General features: G+C 38.4%; 1 protein-coding gene across 2 annotated transcripts in view; it reads right to left on the bottom strand.

The window, feature by feature from the left end:
* The window catches only part of RSF1 (remodeling and spacing factor 1), a 149,028-nt gene that overhangs the window by 79,155 nt on the left and 49,085 nt on the right, over positions 1-20,788 (bottom strand). The window lies entirely within an intron of this gene.

Genomic DNA, 20,788 nt, shown 5'->3' with positions numbered 1-20,788 from the left:
TTCTCCTCCCACTCTGCAGCACCTCATTAATCTCTAATCTACTTTAATATCAGTTGTTTTGTGTCTGGTTTCTTTTACTTAGCATAATGTTTGCAAGGACTGCCCATGTGCTAGCAAATAAAAGAAGTTCTTTCCTTTTTAAGTATGAAAAATATTGCATTGTATGAATGTATCACATTTTGTTTACTGATGGACATTTGGGTAGTGTCAACCTTTGGGCTATTATGAATTAAATTACAATAAATACTGGCATACAAGTGTATGTCTGAGGCTGTTTTTGGTTCTTCTGAGTATACAGCTAGGTGCAGAACTGATGGGTCACACAGCAGTTATATGTTTAGCTTTTTTTTTTTTTTTTGACCGTAAAGCATGGCACGTAGAACCTTCCCAACCAGGGATGGAACTCATGGCCCCTGTATTGGAAGCACAGAGTCTTAACAACTGGACCACCAGGAAAGCCCTGTTTAGCTTTTTAGTTCAGTTCAGTCGCTCAGTCGTGTCTGACTCTTTGCGACCCCATGAATCGCAGCACGCCAGGCCTCCCTGTCCATCACCAACTCCCAGAGTTCACTCAGGCTCACGTCCATTGAGTCAGTGATGCCATCCAGCCATCTCATCCTCTGTCGTCCCCTTCTTCTCCTGCCCCGAATCCCTCCCAGCATCAGTCTTTTCCAATGAGTCAACTCTTTGCATGAGGTGGCCAAAGTACTGGAGTTTCAACTTTAGCATCATTCCTTCCAAATTTAAGGATGGGCCAAATGGTTTTCCACATCAGCTGCACCATTCTGTATTCCCATCAGTTTTAGCATCTCCACAAACTCATCAATATTTATTATTTTCCTTTAAGAGTTACTCTATTAGGTATAAAGTAATACTGAGTTTCTGATTTTCATTTCATCCATGACTAATGATGTTGATTATCTTTTCATGTGCTAATTATTAATTGCTGCATATCTCTGAAGAAATGTCTACTTAAATATTTTGCACATTTTTTAAATTGGTTTGGTCTTTTTGTTGTTTTTAGGAATCCCTCTATAGTCTATATATTTTCTTATCAATCATACAATTTGCAAATTATTTTCTTCCATGATGTGGGTAGTCCTTTCACTTTCTTCATAACATTATTTGATGGACAACAGTTTTTCATTTTGATAAAGTTGAATTCATGTACTGTTTTTCTTCTTGCTTACATGCTTTTGGTGTCAAAATTTAAAACTCTATTCCCAAGCTGAAGGTCATAAAGATCTATCCCTAAGTTTTATTCCAATAGGATTATGGTTCTAGCTCTTTCAATTAAGCTGTTAACCCATTTTGAGTTAATTTTTGCATGTGGTAGGAGGAAGGGTTATTTACTGCATTTGGCAACTTGTTAAATCTCAAGAAATATACATTTCATGCTATAGGCAATAATCAAAATAAGTTTTAAAAACACTACAATAAAGTTATCACTACAGCATATATACTCCATTTCATTTTCAGCTCAGCAAGAGTCAAGACACATACACATCATTAACATAATATTTTTAATGGATTCCTAAAGTTTTTTATACTTAGAAAATTTTAGGAGATTCTACTTTTACTTCCCAGGTTTATCTGGTTAATAGCTAAAGTGATAACCTTAAATTGCTATTTTAATGTAACTTCTTTCAAAACACATTGATACTAGAGTTATAGGTAAAGGAGCAATATCTGAGTATGCAATGGAGAGGTCCTGACTAATACAAGTGTGCACACTTGGGGGGAGAAAAGAACAACCTCTGGAGGGGAAAAGCAGGTTTCTGAAGTCTACTACAAGAGCACACTTGCACAGATTTCCCAGCCATAATTAAGGCACTGATCCCTCTGACTGGAAAAGTCTTCAGATATATTATCAACACAAAACATTAACTGGACCACTTGAAGTTCGGAAGAAAAACTAAAGCAGATGCAACCCAACACTTCTGTATCTACAAGTATAAATAATTTAGTCTAAGTTGCTGTCAATTCCAAAAGAATGTCAGACACAGAAAAGAAAAAAAGTTAACTTGTTACTGTTTTTCTGATAATTTATTTTTAATATTTAAACAACACTTGCTGGGTTCCAACTATTTGATAAGTACTATGCTGGAGAAGGCAATGGCAACCCACTCCAGTACTCTTGCCTGGCAAATCCCATGGACAGGGGAGCCTGGTAGGCTGCAGTCCATGGGGTCGCTAGGAGTTGGATACAACTGAGCCACTTCACTTTCACTTTTCACTTTCATGCACTGGAGAAGGAAATGGCAACTCACTCCAGTGTTCTTGCTTGGAGAATTCCAGGGACGGAGGAGCCTGATGGGCTGCCGTCTATGGGGTCGCACAGAGTCGACCTAGCAGCAGCAGCACGCTGAGAGAATTCACATATACGTTCACAAGAACTGACTAAACTTACATACCTAGTAATCAGCAGTGTTCAGGCTCTTTCCCCATTAGAAATCCAGAATTCTTACTACATCATCCCAGGCAATTCATTCATGATGGTAAACCGTGGCTACTGACACACCGTGCGTGAGTAAACGTGTGTGCTTAGCTGCTCAGTCATGTCCAACTCTTTGCAACCCCATGGACTGTAGCCCGCCAGGATCCTCTATCCATGGGGATTCTCCAAGAAAGAATACTGGAATGGGTCGCCATGCCCTCCTGGGGACCTTCCTGATCAAACCCAGGTGTCCCATACTGCAGGCGGATTCATTACCAGCAGGAAAGCATGAGTAAATGGTACTCTATTTAAAGAACATTTGCAAAGTTAAAAGTGTGAAAATACTTTCCAATATACAGAGCATTAAGTATTCATTTTGTGGCATAAGACAAACCTATATTCAATCCTTGCTTCATCATCTACTATTTATGTAACTTTGGGAGTTATTTATTCTCCGTGATCTAGTTTGTGCTGTGAAGTAAATGATACTGTATGTAAAATAGCATAGGATCTAGTATATAAGTTTTCAATATTAGCTCTTATCATTATTACAAAAATATAAGCTTTGGAGAAACTGAAACCCTCGTAAATTGCTGATGAGAATGTAGAATAGTATAGTGACTATGGAAAACAGTTTGGCAGTTCCTCAAAAAAAATGCCATATGACCCAGCCGTTTTATACACTCCTAGGTACATAGAGAAGAGAAAAATTCATGGCCACAGAAACACTTTTACATCAACATTCATAGCAGAATTCCTGATAGCCAAAAGGTGAAAAAATCCAAATGATCATGAATTGAAAATGGATAAATAAAATGTATTAACCATACAATGGAAGAATGTTTTGCAATAAAAAGAAATGGAATACTAATATATACTATATGTAACATGAATAAACTTTCAAATCATTATACTAAATGAAAGAAGACACAGAGGCCACATATTTTATGATTTCATCCATAAGGAATGTTCAAATACACAAATTCATAGATACAGAAAGGAGATTGAGAGCTGGACAGGATCTGAGCAGGAAGGGGTTGTGACTGGAACAGATTGCTAATGGGTACAGAGTTTCTGCTTGGGGTGATGGAAATGTTCTGGAATTACATAGCGGTATGGTTGGACAACATACTGAATATACCAAAAGTCAACGAATATATTTTAATATGGAAAATTTTATGTTGTATGAATTATACCACAATTTTAAAAAGAAAAACACAACTTAATAAACAAGGCCAAAACACTGAAAGATAATAACCTTAGCTTATTTTTGAAAAGTAAACAGAGCAGTAGAGAAATATCTACCCCTTGTCAAAATATATCCAAAATAACAAATGACAAAAGATGGTCCTTATGACTTCCTAATAGATGACAAACTGCCTAAGGAATAAAAGCAATGAGCCTTACTGAAACTCCCATTTAGATTAAAGTTATCTATTGACAAAATGGGCTTCCCTGTTGACTCAGACTATAAAGAATCTGCCTGCAATGCAGGACACCCAGATTCAATCCCCCAACCACTAATGACAAAGAAGCTTCAGTTGAACAGTTCTATGAAGACCTACAAGACCTTCTAGAACTAACACCAAAAAAAAAAAAAAGTCCTTTCATCATAGGGGACTGGAATGCAAAAGTAGGAAGGCAAGAGACATACGTGGAGTAACAGGCAAGTTTGGCCTTGGGAGTACAAAATGAAGCAGGGAAAAGGGTCTAACAGTGTTTTGCCAAGAGAACGCATTGGTCATAGCAAACACCCTCTTCCAACAACACAAGAGACGACTTTATACATGGACATCACCAAATGGTCAATACCAAAATCGGATTGATTATATTCTTCCCAGCTGAAAATGGAGAAGCTCTATACAGTCAGCAAAAACAAGACCAGGAGCTGAGTGTGGCTCAGATCATGAACTCCATATTGCAAAATTCAGACTTAAATTGAAGAAAGTAGGGAACATCACTAGGCCATTTAGGTATGACCTAAATCAAATCCCTTACTAATTATACAGTGGAAATAACAAATACATTAAAGGGATTAGATCTGATAGAATGCTTGAAGATCTATGGACAGAGCTTTGTGACACTGTACAGGAGGAGGTGAAAAAACACCAAGAAAAAGAAATGCAAAAAAGGCAAAATGGTTGTCTGAGGAGGCCTTACAAATAGCTGAGAAAAGAAGAGAAACAAAAGGCAAACGAGAAAAGGAGATATACCCATCTGAAGGTATAGTTCCACAGAATAGCAAGGAGAAATAAGAAAGCCTTCCTCAGTGATGAATGCAAAGAAACAGAGGAAAACAACAGAATGGGAAAGACTAGTGATCTCTTCAAGAAAATTGGAGATATCAAAGGAATATTTCATGAAAGATGGGCACAATAAAAGACAACAGTATGGACCTAACAGAAGCAGAAGATATTAAGAGGTGGCAAGAATACACAGAAGAACTACACAAAAAAGATCTTAATGATCTGGATAACAACAATGGTATGATCACTCAGCTCTGACCTAGAGCCAGACATCCTAGAGTGTGAAGTCAGGTGGGTCTTAGGAAGCATCACTATGAACAAAGCCGTGGAGGTGATGGAATTCCAGTTGAGCTATTTCAAATCCTAAAAGATGATGCTGTCGAAGTGCTGCACTCAATATGCCAGCAAATTTGGAAAACTTCACAGTGGCCACAGGACAGGAAAAGATCAGTTTTCATTCCAATCCCAATGAAGGGCAATGCCAACAAATGTTATAACTACTCATTTTAAATGCTAGCAAGGTTACGCTCAAAATCCATCAAGCTAGGCTTCAACAACACATGAACCAAGAACTTCCAGATGTATAACCTCAATTTAGAAAAGGCAGAGGAACCAGAGATCAAATTGCCAGCATCTGTTGGGTCACAGAAAAAGCAAGAGAATTCCAAAAACATCCACTTCTGCTTCATTAACTATACTGAAGTCTTCGACTGTGTAGATGACAACGAACTGTGGAAAATTCTTAGAGATGGGAATACCAGACCACCTGACCTGCCTCCTGAGAAATCTGTATGCAGGTCAAGAAGCAACAGTTAGAATCAGACATGGAACAACGGACTGGTTCCAAATTGGGAAAGGAATGCGTCAAGGCTGTACACTGTCACTCTGTTTATTAACTGATTTGTAAAGTACATCGTGAGAATTGCTGGGCTGGATGAAGCACAAGCTGAATGAAGACTACCTGGAGAAATATTAATAACTTCAGATATGCAGATGACGCCACTCTTATAACAGCAAAGAGGAACTGTAGAGCCTCTTGATGAGGGTGATAGAGGAGAGAGACAAAGCTAGATTAAAATTCAGCATTCAAAAAACTGAGATCATGGCATCCCGTTCCATCACTTCATGACATATAGATGGGAAAACAATGGAAACAGTGACAGACTTTATTTTCTTGGGCTCCAAAACCGCTGCAGACAGTGACTCCAGCCATAAAATGAAAAGACGCCTGCTCCTTGGAAGGAAAGCTATGACAAACTTAGCATATTAAAAACCAGAGACATTACTTTGCCAACAAAGGTCTGTCTAGTCAAAGCTGTGGTTTATCCAGTAGTCATGTACGGATGTGAGAGATGAACCATAAAGAAGGCTGAGTGCCAGAGAATTGATGCTTTCCAAACTGTGGTGTTGGAGAAGACTCTTGGGAGTCCCTTGGACTGCAAGGAGATCTAACCAGTCCATCCTAAAGGAAATCAGTCCTGAATATTCATTGGAAAGACTAATGCTGAAACTGAAACTTCAATACTTTGGCCACCTGATGCGAAGAACTGACTCATTGGAAAAGACCCTGATGCTGGGAAACACTGAAGGCGGGAGGAGAAGGGGACGACAGAGGATGAAATGGTTGGATGGCATCACCAACTTGATGGACATGAGTGTGAGTGAACTCTGGGAAATGACGAAGGATAGGGAAGCCTGGCGTGCTGCAATCCATGGGTCGCAAAGAGTCAGACACGACTGAGTGACTGAACAAGAACCATTACCTAATTTAATCACTTTCCAAAGAGTTCTGAGATTACCTATTATCTTCCCTTTACTTTTGAAGGACAAATGAGGTCATTTTCTGTTGAGTGGTAGATAGACACCCCAGAAAAGACACATTAGCTTATTTTCTACTAAATGTCATTATCCCTCTAGTACTGAACACCAGGAAATACTCTGCTTATCCAAATAAACCTATTTATTTTCATATTTTAACATTTCTTAAAATCAAGAGCCTTTTAAAATCCATTGATTACTACATTCCGTGTGACAGTATTTTTTTTTTTCAATGAAAAACTGTCTCTAAATCACTGGCATGGCATGCACCGAAGAAATCACAAAACTGAATAATAACAGCAGTAATAAATTACCATTTGTCTCTTAGAAATAATTCAGAGCTAAAGGAAATCAATTTCTTTAAAGGATAATTTATTAAGAACTAGCTTTTCTATTACTTTTAGGGTCTGTTTACTGCTGCGTTTGGGCAGGAGGCAGGGTGGCAAGAAAGCACAGGTACAGAATCTGTTGAATGCACGTGTCTGTTTACTGACATGGTGGTATTCATTATCCATGGCTAAGATGTCTTAACTTGCTCACATGGTATCTAAAGTCATTAGCAATCACAGCAAACAGAGAAGTTTCATGGAAGCACATGAGTTTACTGGCAGAGAAGTTTTATTATGACTCAAGCAAAGTGAAGCCCAATAAGGCCAAGGTCTATCCAACTAAGAAAGGGGTTAACAGATCTTTGCAGAACTGCTATTTTAAATTTCTACTAACTAGATTTCTTTATTTTTAGGAGGGTAACTTCACCTTAAAAGTCACCGGCTAGAGGGAGGAGGGAGGAGGGTTCAGGATGGGGAGCACATGTATACCTGTGGCGGATTCATTTCAATGTTTGGCAAAACTAATACAATATTGTAAAGTTTAAAAATAAAATAAAATTAAACAGAAAAAAAAAGAAAAAAAGTCACCAGCTAGATTTTCAGGTTCCTATACATTTCACACTAGTAAAGTAATGCTCAAAATTCTCCAAGCCAGGCTTCAGCAATACGTGAACCGTGAACTTCCAGATGTTCAAGCTGGTTTTAGAAAAGGCAGAGGAACCAGAGATCAAATTGCCAACATCTGCTGGATCATCGAAAAAGCAAGAGAATCCCAGAAAAACATCTATTTCTGCTTTATTGACTATGCCAAAGCCTTGTGTGGATCACAATAAACTGGAAAATTCTGAAAGAGATGGGAATACCAGATCACCTGACCTGCTTCTTCAGAAACCTGTATGCAGGTCAGGAAGCAACAGTTCGAACTGGACATGGAACAACAGACTGGTTCCAAATAGGAAAAGGACTACGTCAAGGCTGTATATTGTCACCCTGCTTATTTAACTTATATGCAGAGTATATCATGAGAAACGCTGGGCTGGAAGAAGCACAAGCTGGAATCAAGATTGCCGGGAGAAATATCAATAACCTCAGATATGCAGATGATACCACCCTTATGGCAGGAAGTGAAGAGGAACTAAAAAGCCTCTTGATGAAAGTGAAAGAGGAGAGAAAAAAAGTTGGCTTAAAGCTCAACATTCAGAAAACGAAGATCATGGCATATGGTCCCATCACTTCATGGGAAATAGATGGGGAAACAGTGGAAACAGTGTCAGACTTTATTTTTTTAGGCTCCAAAATCACTGCAAATGGTGATTGCAGCCATGAAATTAAAAGACGCTTACTCCTTGGAAGGAAAGTTATGATCAACCTAGACAGCATATTGAAAAGCAGAGACATTACTTTGCCAACAAAGGTCCATCTAGTCAAGGCTATGGTTTTTCCAGTGGTCATGTATGGATGTGAGAGTTGGACTGTGAAGAAAGCTGAGAACTGTAGAATTGATACTTTTGAACTGTGGTGTTGGAGAAGCCTCTTGAGAGTCCCTTGGACTGCAAGGAGATCCAACCAGTCCATCCTGAAGGAGACCAGTCCTGGGTGTTCATTGGAAGGAATGATGCTAAAGCTGAAACTCCAGTACTTTGGCCACCTCATGTGAAGAGTTGACTCATTGAAAAAAGACTCTGATGCTGGGAGGGGTTGGGGGCAGGAGAAGGGGACGACAGAGGATGAGATGGCTGGATGGCATCACTGACTCGATGGATGTGAGTCTGAGTGATCTCTGGGAGTTGGTGATGGACAGGGAGGCCTGGACTGCTATGATTCATGGTGTCACAAAGAGTCGGACACGACTGAGCGACTAGACTGAACTGAACTGAACTTACATACTGGATGATATAGGAGAATATATGTTAGCAAGTCCAGGATATAGCACAACAATGAATGCCCTTCTTGAGGTGAGCTGCTAGACACCTCTCTTTGCCTCTATCAGGTATCAAGACTTACTCACTCTACCTTCCAAATATTGATAGTTCTCACCTAAATCCTTTTCCTTCCATGTTGCTGCTGTTTAGTCACTCAGTCATATCCAGCTCTTTGTGATCCCATGGACTATAGCCCGCCAAGCTCCTCAGTCCATGGGATTTCCCAGACAAGAATACTGGAATGGCTTGCCATTTCCTTCTCCAGAGGATCTTCCTAATCCAGGGATCAAACCTGCAACTCCAGCATTGCAGGTGGATTCTTTACCATCTGAGCCACCAGGGAAGCCCTTTCTTTCCATACTTACTGCCAAAACCTTAATTCAGGCCTCTTAAGTGGTTGGTTGAATTATTACAGTAACTTTCTTTCACATGAACCCTAGGCTTCCACTCACTGCCATTCTCCATATTATAGTGAAGCCAAACTACTGGTAATTTCCTAACAAATTTCTGCTCATTCTACAGGTCTCAGTTCAACTGTTTAAGAGAAACACAATAAGACACGGCAAACAGATGCCACTGCTGAGTGATCTGTGGTAGCAGTGTAGTCTGCTAAACTAGGGTTGGCAGGAAAAGCTTAGATTGGTAACATCTGCAATGAGCCAAAGACCAAGGTCTAACAGATAAGGATATCTGCTCTAGATTTAAATAGAATTTGCTCTCCATAATACAAATGCACAGCAGTACCACTTAGAGAAGGATAAAAGATCGAAAGCCATGTTAACGGGGAAGGTAAAATTTCCACTAGAAAAATATCTAATGTAACCAATAAAGAGAACCAAGAAGTAAATACGGAGTTAATCTTATTAGCAGTCAAGTGAAAGAAAACTGAAATAATTTAAATAATTAATTCACCTGATATTGATGTATAAAAGATACAAAAAGCATTCAAGATGCTTATAATTTACAACAAAGACAAATATGAGGGGCAATACCAACAGTATTTTAAACCACTGAATTCACAAAGCCCTGGGCTTGAATGCTGGCTCTGCCATTTCTAGCAATGTGAGATTTGTCTGGTTATTCAGTTTCTCAAAATCAATTACCTTGTGCATAAGAGGAGGAAAATATTAAGTTCAAAAGTGAGCTATGTAACGAAAGTATCAAACAAAGTGCCTGGTACATAGTGTACATGTAATAAAAAATATATGGTAATTTCTATAATGGAGCTACACATAAATCCATGGAGGAACATCTGGAATGTCTTCAGGCAAAAGGAATTACTTCTTCTCAAGAAGAAAGTAATACCTGAGGTTATATTTAAAGGATAACTGTTTGACAGGCAAACAAGTTCATGAGAAGGCATCCGAGGCAGAAGATACAGTATATGCAAATATTCTAAGGAATGAAGAAGATCCCATGTTCTGTGAATGACACAGAATATGAGTCAAGTAGTAGGGTACACAGGAGGGACTGTCATTAGATGTGGCTAAAGAAAATGGCTAAATCATTAAGAGTTTCGAATGCTATGACAGAGTTTAGATTTTTAAGAGAAAGAGAATCACTAAATAACTCTTACAGTAATATAATAGCTACTTTCAAATCTTTGTGTTTAATATGCCAGAATCATGGTTTGAGGTCACAATGTTGGTGGGGATACAAATACATCATGGATTCAATATGTACCAGAAGATCAAGAATAAGAATTTGGCTTTTGATATATGTTGAGTTTGATTTTGCTTACAAGAAACAGTTCACTAGGCAGTCAGTAGGATATAAATGGAGATGTTTGTAATCTGGTATAAAAGCCTGAAGTAGAGCTAGAGCTTTGGGAGTCAGCATTTGATAAAACTTTTTCTAATAATCAACTTTTAGGGAAACTGATTACTTAGACTCCATGCAAATACATTTGTTCAGTCACTCCACATGCTTAGAGCTGGGTAATGATGGTCCAAAAGATAGACATAGTTCCAATCTTCTTATGAACCAGCAGACAACCAATATGAGAGAAACTAAAAAATAGGCAAAAGCAGCTCTGCTGCAAGTATAGATATGTTCTTTCCTCATCCTTGTCCTTTTTATCTATCCAGTAGATGAATACCAAGTGACTTTCTGGTATTCTAATTTCATAAAGAACAAAACTAAGAGAAATAGAGAAATATATTGTTAATGTGCTTTCTAGGCCAGGTGTCAAAACTTTTTCCTGTAAACGGCTGATGGTATTTTAGGCTTTGTTGATCATATAGTTCTTAAACAAACCACTGACAATTGCACTGTAAACTTGAAAGCAGTCACAGATCATAGGTAAATGAATAGCAGCAATGTCAAACACTAGTTTATTTACAAAACCAAGGGGCTACCTGGATTTGGCTATCATGTGCCAGTTCCTCTAGACTATCAACAGTACTCTTAACAATGTAGAAAGAAGAATGGCTAAAATTCCTGATACAGTTTTTGGCCACAGAAAAACTTGTACTTTGATTTTTAAACTATATTTCTAGAAAAGCTATAATTTTACATAAAGTTTATTGTCAAATATTCATTCAAGAAACACAACCTGGAATCAAGATTGCCGGGAGAAATATCAATAACCTCAGATATGCAGATGATACCACCCTTATGGCAGAAAGTGAAGACGAACTCAAAAGCCTCTTGATGAAAGTGAAAGTGGAGAGTGAAAAAGCTGGCTTAAAACTCAACATTCAGAAAACGAAGATCATGGCATCCGGTCCCACCACTTCATGGGAAATAGATGGGGAAACAGTGGAAACACTGTCAGACTTTATTTTTCTGGGCTCCAAAATCACTACAGATGGTGACTGCAGCCATGAAATTAAAAGAGGCTTACTCCTTGGAAGGAAGGTTATGACCAACCTAGATAGCATATTCAAAAGCAGAGACATTACTTTGCCCACAAAGGTTTGTCTAGTCAAGGCTATGGTTTTTCCTGTGGTCATTTATGGATGTGAGAGTTGGACTGTGAAGAAGGCTGAGCGCCGAAGAATTGATGCTTTTGAACTGTGGTGTTGGAGAAGACTCTTGAGACTACAAGGAGATCCAACCAGTCCATTCTGAAGGAGATCGGCCCTGGGATTTCTTTGGAAGGAATGATGCTAAAGCTGAAACTCCAGTACTTTGGCCACCTCATGCGAAGAGTTGACTCATTGGAAAAGACTCTGATGCTGGGAGGGATTGGGGACAGGAGGAAAAGGGGACGACAGAGGATGAGATGGCTGGATGGCATCACTGACTCGATGGACGTGAGTCTGAGTGAACTCCGGGAGTTGGTGATGGACAGGAGGCCTGGCGTGCTACGATTCATGGGGTCGCAAAGAGTCGGACATGACTGAGCGACTGATCTGATCTGATCTGATACCCAGTATTGATACTATTATCAGGTTTCACATAAAATGTCCACTCCTGATGATTTAGAGAAGAAAAAAATATACACAAGTAATCATAGCATTCATTTTTAAAACAACTTAAGGATTTCTTTCTTATTGCCCATAAAGAAAACTTCATTGCTTTTAAGGTTACAAAGTCAGAAAAACCTTGGTTAGTAACTTAGTTTTGTGTTCTTTGCAAGTTATTCATAATCACAGTTCATTCATTCAGCAAATAATGATTAAGCAATGATGTGTCAAGCACTGTACTATGCATGATGTTTATCAAGGGTGAGCAAACTCTTTTTGAAAAGGACATGATAGTAAATACTAGGCTTTGCAGGCCGAGAGGTTAAATCAAGGATCTTTTACTGGCACCTATGTTAAGGAGAGAAAACATTTCGTATATTTTTGGATGAAATTTAAAATACGATAACTATATGTGATATACCAGGTAGTATATCATATGCATTCTGTGTAATATATAATAATTAATGATTATACAATTTTTGTAATTCAGATATACTAATGAGATGCAGAGAATTATTTGGGGGTGGATAATAGCTGACTTAATTGGAATTCAAAATAGTCACTCTTTAAGAAACTGATTGTAAATGTTGTTTGTTAAAAAATATTCTTGATTCACAAACCTTTATGAAAATAGGCAAGGGGCCATAATTTGAGGGCTTTTGATGTATATGAAAGTGAATAAGGCATACAAGGTCTAGTTCTCATGAATTCTGATGAAGGATAGAGATTTTTAAAAAGGCAATTCTACTTATGTAAAATGGGGATATCCATCTATGAACCTACTCCTGCTGAGTTTGCGTTGAGTTCACATACAGAAGGTACTTTCTCCTTCCTTTTTTTATAAAGGACTGTATTTAAGGCCATAAAAATGTGAAGACTAAATAAAGTGGCCTAGACAGCAACCAGCAGAATACAACTTAGATTCCATATAGTCATTACAGTAAAGACATTTCCATGTTGAGCATATCTTCATTTGTCTTTGTGACTCATATAAAGCCATGTATTTTTGCCTTCAGAATTTAAGAAACAACCTACCATGTCAGTAAACATGTTAAGAGTTTTTGTGGTGTGGTAGAAGGAGAAGAGGAGAAGCAGACAACAGAGGATGAGATGGTTGGATGGCATCACCGACTCATTAGACATGCTGCTGCTGCTAAGTCACTTCAGTCGTGTCCGACTCTGTGTGACCTCATAGACGGCAGCCCACCAGGCTCCACCATCCCTGGGATTCTCCAGGCAAGAACACTGGAGTGGGTTGCCATTTCCTTCTCCAATGCATGAAAGTGAAAAGTCAAAGTGAAGTCGCTCAGTCGTGTCCGACTCTTAGCGACCCCATGGACTGTAGGGTGCCATTGCCTTCTCCATGAGTTTGAGCAAATTCTGGGAGACAGTGGAGGACAGGGAAGCCTGGCATGTTGCAATTCAGGGGGTAGCAAAAAGTCAGACACAACTTAGCAACTGAACAACAACCTTCTATTAACTAAATTACATTAATATTAAGCTTTTATATATCTTAAAAATCAGGTAAGAATATAAGCTTTGATAGTATCTTCAGCATATATCATCTTTAACAACAGTCTTCTTCTTGAAGCCAATGTCAGACATTAGTTTTGAGTCCATTCACACATTATTTCATTAAATTCTCACAATTCTGAAGATGAATGTTAACATTTAATAAGACTGCATTTTCCCCAGATTTACAGATCAATCAGCTTAGATTCAGACAAGTGATAAAAACTTCCTGACATCAATAGTGCTGAGAAACTAAGAAGGGAGCCCAGATTTTCTAACATCAGAACTCTATATAGGGGCTTCCCTGGTAGCTCAGTGGTAAAAGAATCTGCCTGCCAGTGCAGGAGACACAGGTTTGATCCCTGGCCTGGAAGAATTCCATACAACAGAACTATTGAGCCAGCACTTGAGAGCCTAGGAGCCACAACTGCTGAGCCTGCATGCCACAACCACTGAAGCCCATGCACCCTAGAGCTCGTGCTCCACAAAAGAAGCCACCGCAATCAGAAGCCCATGCACCAAAACTCAGTTCAGTTCAGTCGCTCAGTCGTGTCTGACTCTTTGCAACCCCATGGACTGCAGCAAGCCAGGCTTCCCTGTCCATCATCAACTCCCAGGGTTTACTAAAACTCATGTCCATCGTGTCGGTGATGCCATCCAACCATCTCCTCCTCTGTTGTCCCCTTCTCCTCCCACCTTCAATCTTTCCCAGCATCAGGGTCTTTTCCAAAAAGTACCAAAACTAGAGAGAGCTCATATCCTGCAACAAACTCCCAGCACAGTCAAAATAAAAAATATTTTAATTTTTTAAAAAGTTAATGGAATTTATAGTTATTTAAATAAAATAGTAGCAACACTAGCATATCAAAAAAGGATAAGGGAAAATATACATTTATATATGAGTGTGTATGTGTATATAAACTTTACAGGGTAGCAAAAGTCTTAAAAATCAGGAGGAAAAAAGGACAGTAAATATACATATGAAGTTAGCAAATCCCTATAAATATCTAAGTAGAAAAATTAAATTTTTTAATACTAAAGAATGAAGTATGTTCTCCTACATAATGGAATGAAATTAGATATCAAAAACAGGAAACCACTGGGGAAATTCAGAAATGTGGAACAACATACTACTAAATAACCAATAGGTCAAAAAAGAAATCAGAAAGGAAAAGAGACAATACTTAGAAATGAATGAAAGTGAAAAACAATGTGGCAATTTACAGGAAGAGGCTACGCAGGGATTAGATGGAACAGCTGAGGATAAATATATTGGAAAAAAAGGAATACCTCCAACTGATAACCTAAACTTTCACTTTAAGAAAAGAACAACTAAACACAAAGCAAGTGCAAGGAAGAAAATAATCAAACAGAAAAACAACAGAGAAATCCTATTAAACCAAAAGTAGGTTCTTAAAAAGATAAAATTTTACAAAGCTCTAACTAGACTGACCAGGAAAAAAGAGAACACTAAATCAGTAAAAAGAGGAAAGAAACGAGGAACATTATTACAGACTTTGCAAAAAGCAGAATTGTAAGCGAATGCTATGAACAGTTGTATGCCAATAAAACAGATAATCCCCTGGAGAAGGGAATGGCTACCCACTCCAGTATTCTGGCCTGGAGAATTCTATGGACAGAGGAGCCTGGTAGGCTACAGTCCCTGCGGTCACAAAGAGTTGGTCACAACTGAGCAACTTCACTTCAAAACAGTTAATCTAATAATATGGACAATTTCCTGGAAAGGCACAAATACTGAACTTGACACAAGAAGAAATACAAATCTGAATAAACCAGTAACAATTAAAGAGACTGGTTTAACAAACGAGCAAAAAAATTTTCAACAAAGAAAAGCCCAAGCCCACATGGCTTCATTGCTACATTCTAATACCTCACAAACATCCATAAAAAAAATGAAAGCAGAGGAAACATTTCTCAATTCAACATTAGATCAGCATTGCCCAGATTTTAAAACCAGACAAAGATACCTCAAGAAAAAGAAAATCGATATCCCTTATGAACACAGGTACAAAAATCTTCAAAAATAAATTCACAAACCAAAGCTGGCAACATATAAAACAGACTGTGGACCATGACCAAGTGGGACTGACTGCAGGATTGCAAGGTTTCAACATATGAAAATTAATCAATGTAACACACTACAGATCAATAAAGGACAAAATTCACATGGTTATCTCAATAGATGCAGAAAAAAACACTTGACAAAATCCAACAGCTTTCATGACAGAAATACTCAACAAACCAGGGGGAAAAAGAGGATTTCCTCAATCTGATAAAGGACATCAATGAAAAGCCCTCGAATAACATACATACATAATGAAAGCTGAAAGACCAAAACCTTTCTCCCAAGGATCAGGAACATGACAAAGATGTCTGCTCCCACCATTTCCACCCAACAGTGTATTAGAAGCTCCAGGAAAGCAATTACACAAGAAAAATAAATAAAGGGCATCCGGACTGAAGAAGTAAATGTTTGCAGATGACATAATCATGTATATAGAAAATCTTAAGAATTTACTACAGAAAAAGCTATTTGAGCTAATAAACGACTTTGGCAAAGTTGCAACATACAAGATCAATATACAATCATTAGTTGTAATTCCACAACACTAGAAATGAGTAATATGAAAATGAAATTAAGAAAATTCCATTTACAATACCATCAAAAATGGCAAAATGCTAAGGAATTAAGTCTAAGACCAGAATTTGAAAACTGCAAAAAAATTTTTTTTAATTTTATTTATTTTTAGACCACGCCACATAGCACATGGGGTCCTAGTTCCCTAACAATGGGCTGGACCTGTGCCCCTGCACTGGAAGTGCAGAGTGGCCAAGGAAGTGCCCACAAAATACTGTTGAAAGGAATTAAAGACTTACCTATTTTGAAAGACATCTCATTTTCATGGATCAGAGAACTTACTATTATTAAGAAGCCAATACTCCCCAAATTTATCTACAGATTATATACAATCCTATACAAATTCTAACTGGCATTTTTGCAGATGTTGATAAGCTGATCCTCAAACTCGTAAGGAAATGAAAGTGATGAGAATAGCCAAAACAATTTTGTAAAAGATAAACAATTTAAATACTTGCCACAAAGCTATAATAATGAAGATGATATGAGTGTGCTGTGTGCTTAGTCACTCCGTTGTGTTCAATGTTTTGTGACCCCATGGACTGTAGCCGGCCAGGCTCCTCTGTCCATGGGGATTCTCCAGGCAAGAATACTGGAGTGGGTTGCCATGCCCTCCTCCTGGGGATCTTCCCAACCCAGGGTTCGAAGCCAGGTCTCCTGCAAGGCAGGCGGATTCTTTACTGTCTGAGCCACAGTAACCAAGACTATATGGTACTAGCATAAATAACAACATGAAAGTCAACAGAATGAAGACTTCAGAAATAAATTCTCACACTTATGGTCAACTGACTTTCTACAAGGATGTCAAGGCAATCCAGTGAGGGAAAAAATAATGTTTTTGACAAATCATAACAGAACAAACAGATATCTACGTGCAAAAGAATATAGCTGAACTCCTATCTAAGAGTATATTCAAAAATTAAATGGGTTAGATCTAAATTTAAGAGCTAAAAGTATAAAAGCTCTCAAAATATAGGATTAGATTTTCACGACCCTGTGTCGGGCAATGACTTCTTATATATGACACTGAAGCATTAGCCACAAAGGAAAAAAATTGGAGTTAATCTAAATTAAAACTTCCATGCATCAGAAGACATTACATAGAAACTGAAAAGATAACACACATAATTGGGGAAGATATTTGCAAACCATAAATCTGTTAAGTGTCTAGTATGCAGTATATATTAAAAAAAACTCAAAAACAAAGACAGTTAGTTAAAAGACGGACAAGGATATGAACAGACAGTTTTCCAAAGAAGACACACAAGCACATGAGAAAAAGGCTCAACGTTATTTAGACTTTAAGGGAAATGCAAACCAAAACCACAATGAGGTAACACTTCATCTCCAATGGGATGAATAAAATCAATCATTTAATAACAAGTATTGGTAAAGAGGGATGTGGAAAAGATGGAGCCCTTATAGGTTCCTAAGAGAAATGTAAATCATTGGAGCTGTTTTGGAAAAAGTCTGGTAGTTTCTCAAAAAGTTAAAAGAATTACCATATGACCTACCAATTTTACCCTTAGATAAATACTCAAAAAACTGACCACATCTACCAAAACACTTGTTCACAAATGTTCACAGCAGTAATATTTATAATAGCTGAAAGACAGAAACAAGTCAAATATCATAAACCAATAAATGGATAAAATGTAGTATTATCCACATAATAGACTATTAATCAGGCTCGAAAAGGAACAAAGTTCTGATATATGCTACAACATAGATGAGTCTTAAAAACATTCATTATGCTAAGTGAAAGAAGCCAAACACATAAGTTACAAATTGTAATTCTATTTATATGAAACTTCCAGAATATGCAAATCCAAAGAGTCAGAAAAGAGATCAGTGGTTGCTAAGGACTAGGGAAGGAGGAAGTAACTGCAGATGGGTATGAAGGTTTCTTTTTGGGGCAATGAAGAGGTTCTGTTTTGGATAATGGTGATGGTTGCACAACCTTATGAATATACTAAAAAACACTGAACTGTATACTTTCAAAAGGCAAATTTTATGTGAATATATTTCAATTAAAAAACACTCAGAATCTGTGGCTATAATCATAAAACTTAAGGGTTTTAATATCATCTTGTTCTAATTTTCACATTTTATGAAGAAACTAAGATACAACGGGGGCAAAAACAGATCATGCATGGATCCAAAGTTTGTTAACAGCAGAGCTGAGATTAGTACACAAGATATTTCTAAAAAAAAAAAAAAAAGATATTTCTACTTCAGTTCTTAGAACGTGTAAAAAAACAAACAAATCTACTGTAACAGACAGGTTTAGATACAACTACACTGCTTTAAAATGTCACATTAAAAATGACTATCCTGAAGGGAACCCTCTTACATTGCTGGTGGGAATGCAAACTAGTACAGCCACTATAGAGAACAGTGTGGAGATTCCTTAAAAAACTGCAAATAGAACTGCCATATGACCCAGCAATCCCACTGCTGGGCATACAGACCAAGGAAACCAGAAGTGAAAGAGACACGTGTACCCCAATGTGCATTCCAGCACTGTTTACAATAGCCAGGACATGGAAGCAGCCTGGATGTCCATCAGCAGACGAATGGATAAGAAAGTTGTGGTACATATACACAATGGAATATTACTCAGCTATTAAAAAGAACGCATTTGAGTCAGTTCTAATGAGGTGGATAAAATTGGAGCCTATTATACAGAGTGAAGGAGAAGGCAATGGCACCCCACTCCAGTACTCTTGCCTGGCAAATCCCATGGACGGAGGAGCCTGGAAGGCTGCAGTCCATGGCGTCGCTAGGAGTTGGACACGACTGAGCGACTTCACTTTTGCTTTTCACTTTCATGCATTGGAGAAGGAAATGGCAACCCACTCCAGTATTCTAGCCTGGAGAATCCCAGGGGCGGGGGAACCTGGTGGGCTGCCGTCTATGGGGTCGCACAGAGTCAGACATGACTGAAGTGACTTAGCATAGCATAGCATAGCATACAGAGTGAAGTAAGTCAGAAAGAAAAACACCAGTACAGTATATTAACACATATATATGGAATTTAGAAAGATGGTAATGACCCTATATGCGAGACAGCAAAAGAGACAGAGATATAAAGAACAGACTTTTGGACTCTGTGGGAGAAGGCAAGCATGGGATGATTTGAGAGAACAGCATTGAAACACGTGTATTACCATATGAAATAGATGACCAGTCCAAGTTCAATGCATGAAACAGGGCACTCAAAGCCAGTGCAGTGGAACAACCCAGAGGGATGGGATGGGGAGGGTGGTGGGAGGGGGGTTCTGGATGGGGGGGACCCATGTACACCTGTGGCTGATTCGTGTCAATGTATGGCAAAAACCACCACAATATTACAATTAGCCTCCAATTATAATAAACAAATTAATTTTAAAAAATAAAAAACAAAAAAATGACTATCCTGGGCTTCCTTGGTGGCTCAGTGGTAAAGAATTCACCTGCCAAAGCAGGAGACACAGGTTCAATCCCTGGTCCAGGAAGATCCCACATATCATGGAGCAACTAAGTTCACGAGCCACATCCATGAGCCTGTGCTCCGGAGCCCAGAAACTGCAACTACTGAGCCCACGTGCCCCAAGAGCTGAAGCCGGTGGGTCCCAGAACCTGTGCTCAGCAACAAGAGAGGCCACTGCGATGAGAGAGTAGGCCCCGCTTGCTATAACTAGAGAAAAGCCTGAGCAGCAACGAAGACCTACGAAGTCAAAGTTAAAGTTGCTCAGTCGTGTTCAACTCTTTGCAATCCCGTGGACTACACAGTCCATGGAATTCTCCAAGCCAGAATACTGGAGTGGGTAGCCTTTCCCTTCTCCAGGGGATCTTCCCAACCCAGAGATAGAACTCAGGTCTCCTGCACTGCAGGCAGATTCTTTACCAGCTGAGCCACAAGGGAAGCCCAACAAAGACCTAGCATAGACAATAAATAAAATTACTTTTTAAAAGATTACTGTACTGAAATTCCAGCACCTCTTTTTAAGGTCCAGATCTAGATTCTTAATCCTTAATGAATATTTTGTTAAAGGTAAAACAGCAACTTCACTGGCACCTCCCTTCAACCACTGGCATTTTTTAAGACTTTAAATAGTTAAAAATCTGCTCCTTTACTATTCACAGCTTAATACAGTTCAGAGATATAATTAAATATTAGTTAATCAAGGCTTTTAGAAAATCCCACAGCATCAAACTTTTGAAATGCTAAGCCAACTTTTCAGGGTTTCAAACTTGTACAAAAAATATTGATTCATCTCACAGTGGGCTTTTCAAAAGTTAAGACACTCCTACCACTCACTGAGAGTTGAGGGTCTAGTCTTCCTCTCCCTAAATCTGGGAGAACTGTGACTGCTTTAGCCAACAAAGTACAGTGAAAGTGACCTGAGATTCCCAACCCACAGTGTCACTGAGGTGATTAAAATGATTATTGTTTTATGTCACTTAATTTAG

The sequence above is a fragment of the Bos indicus genome, chromosome 29 (genome assembly GCF_029378745.1).
Source record: "Bos indicus isolate NIAB-ARS_2022 breed Sahiwal x Tharparkar chromosome 29, NIAB-ARS_B.indTharparkar_mat_pri_1.0, whole genome shotgun sequence".
In the NCBI taxonomy this organism is placed as follows: Eukaryota; Metazoa; Chordata; class Mammalia; order Artiodactyla; family Bovidae; genus Bos; species Bos indicus.
Note: the sequence above shows the minus strand (reverse complement) of the source record. Positions and strands in the feature narration are given on the sequence as shown.